Source organism: Seriola lalandi, unplaced genomic scaffold (genome assembly GCF_002814215.2).
Source record: "Seriola lalandi dorsalis isolate HSWRI2012SDOR001 ecotype SW California unplaced genomic scaffold, Sedor1 jcf7180002054824, whole genome shotgun sequence".
Classification (NCBI taxonomy): domain Eukaryota; kingdom Metazoa; phylum Chordata; class Actinopteri; order Carangiformes; family Carangidae; genus Seriola; species Seriola lalandi.
This window is the reverse complement of record NW_019525377.1, coordinates 795290-797723: the sequence shown is the minus strand read 5'-3', so window position 1 is coordinate 797723 and position 2434 is coordinate 795290. Positions and strand designations below refer to the sequence as shown.

General features: G+C 38.5%; 1 long non-coding RNA gene across 1 annotated transcript in view; it reads right to left on the bottom strand.

Moving 5' to 3' along the window:
- Positions 1–605: 605 nt before the first annotated feature.
- Positions 606–2434, bottom strand: part of LOC111669808 (uncharacterized) — a 6619-nt gene continuing 4790 nt past the window's right edge. The window contains exon 6 of the long non-coding RNA XR_002761815.2: positions 606–710. This is a non-coding gene — a long non-coding RNA (uncharacterized LOC111669808). The remainder of the gene's footprint in view (positions 711–2434) is intronic.

Here is a 2434-nt window from a genome sequence, read left to right as displayed (position 1 = left end):
GTTTCTCTGTGTTTTTTTTTACCTGAAATCTGCTATATTTTTATTAGATCACTCAGAAAACAGTCAGCCAATCAGAAGAGAGGCTCAGAGCCTCCTCTCTTCTGTAAAGGGCTGTAACGTTTTACCATCACTTCATTCTCGCAGTTCAAACGTAAATTCACTTCTTTTTCAAAAAGTCAAGAATACACCACTGACGGTTCAACGTCAGAGGACAGTCCAATAGTCTATTTACAGTCTTTTTCATGCTGCTTTCAACTGTTTTCAGTGCTCTGTGCTTCAGTCCAGGGACTCACCTGCCAGCACCCACTCTCCTAATGATGACACAGTATCATCGGGGAGCTGTAATGATTTGTAATTATTACCTCAGGACTCCATAAATGATATGTTGTCCAGACCAAAGAGCCACCACAGATTAAGCTGGTAGCTGCCGTCTTTAGAGTTAGCTCTGACATCTGAGGGTAACCTCACTCCAGCTGGAACAACTCAGTCTTAGATTAGAAACCATCTTTTTATTCTGCTGAAAGTTTTATTATGAACATTCAAAAATATTCAGCCTTACATTTGATCGTGGTTCAAGATGGAAAAACACAGGCGAATAATACGTGTTTGGTCAGTCATTTTTAATTTAAATACAGAATATGATAATGAGTAGAATCAGCAGCAGAACCAAGATGAGTACAATCTCCCTGCTTGCTCCAGTCAGGCTCCACCTGTGTACAAGAACAGAGACAGTTCATGAATTCCAAAACCAGCAGTTACGGTGTAATATACAGACAGGGTGAAAGATTGAAAAGAAATATGAATGTTTATGCATGGCCTGAAGTCTCAACATGTGACATCGTCTGCAGAGTTACCAGGTCTGAACCCTTTTGAAAAGGGGTGGGGTGATATTAACATTACATGCACTGGTCAGTGATTTTTAATCTTGTCTGGAGCACATAAAGACTTTGTGTGTCACAGTGTCCCCTCAATAAACGAAACAAAATCATTTAACAGTATCTTGTTCCATGTTGAGAAAGTCCAGGTATTCCTCCAGCCGCTAGAGAAGTATTGCTGCATCCTGTTTAAAAGAATTAGTATTTTAGTAGACAACACTGTTGTATAACGTTTTGGCCCAGCAAACATGCTATTGGACAAACAGGAAATTTGACATTAAACTAGAATCACCGCCTCACGGCTGTTTTCTCCACCAAGCAGCCAAGACGAAGAAAATGCGTTCACAATCTCCTCTTCCTGAGTTACAGCGCTGAATAATGACCAGAGGTGCTTTTGCAGAACATTATGATGTCACAGTGAAGTTGACCTTTGACCATTTGGATATGAAATGTCATTCAATTCATTTTATGCTTACAGACATGTGAGTTAAACTGTGTCATACTGTAATTAGTGGATGAATTTGGAGAGTTATGGCCAAAAACATATGTTTTGTGAGGTCACAGTGAGCTTGACCTTTGACCTTTGTCCACTAAAATGTAATCAGTTCAAAGTGAGTGTTTGTGCCAAATCTAAACAAATTTCCTCCAGGCGGTCTTGAGATATCACATTCAAGAGGCTAAAATGGGTGTTTTGTGAGGTCACCGTGACCTTCATCATCTTTTTGCTTCTGTTGTTGTTTTTTAATCAACGTGAAATTTAACTTTTGTTTGAAAATGCATTAGCTTACATTTTGGATTGGTGTTATTAAAAGAAGGCTGAATTAGCTGTTTTGCAGTTCCTGAATCAGCTCTTATTTCTAAGTTGATTTATGTACGTGTATTATAATAATGATACTCTGAATGATATGACTCTATGCTTCATGTCTTTGTTAAACTTGATAGAGTTATGACTCAGAGACTTAAATTCATTCATTCCCTCTCACACTCACCAGGACTTTTGGCTCTGTCCTGCTGAATGCTTTCTCTTTTGTTTGAACTTTGTCACTTGGATGAAGAAAAACCTGTGCTTCAAAGTGCTTCACTCCTTTGTACTGCTGCCATTTGTTTATCCTGTTGATTCACATTTCAACACCTCTGTGTCCCTGCACCCAAGACACAGAGCTGACGACCTGCTGAGATGACTTGTCTCTAACAAGGTATAAATGACTGTAGAAAACAATGCAAGAGAAAGATCCTTCCTGCCTCTGTCCATGGTCACTTGTCCTGACAGTTTGGAGAAACATTTTGTCCAACTTTTATTCACGTTATTCAAAATAAATTTCTTATCCTCAAGAAGAGAGTTTTTGAATTACGATTATTGTCTATCGCAGAACATATCCTTCAATTTCATGATGCATCTTGGTGCTCCAACATTTACAGGAGTTGTGTTTTTAAAAAAAATTGCAGACCTTCCACTTTGAATATAAGAGGCATTAAATTGAGACCAAACAAAACTAGTATAAACACCTCATATAAGCATATTGCACATTAATTCACAATCTTCATCCAATCCCCCCCCC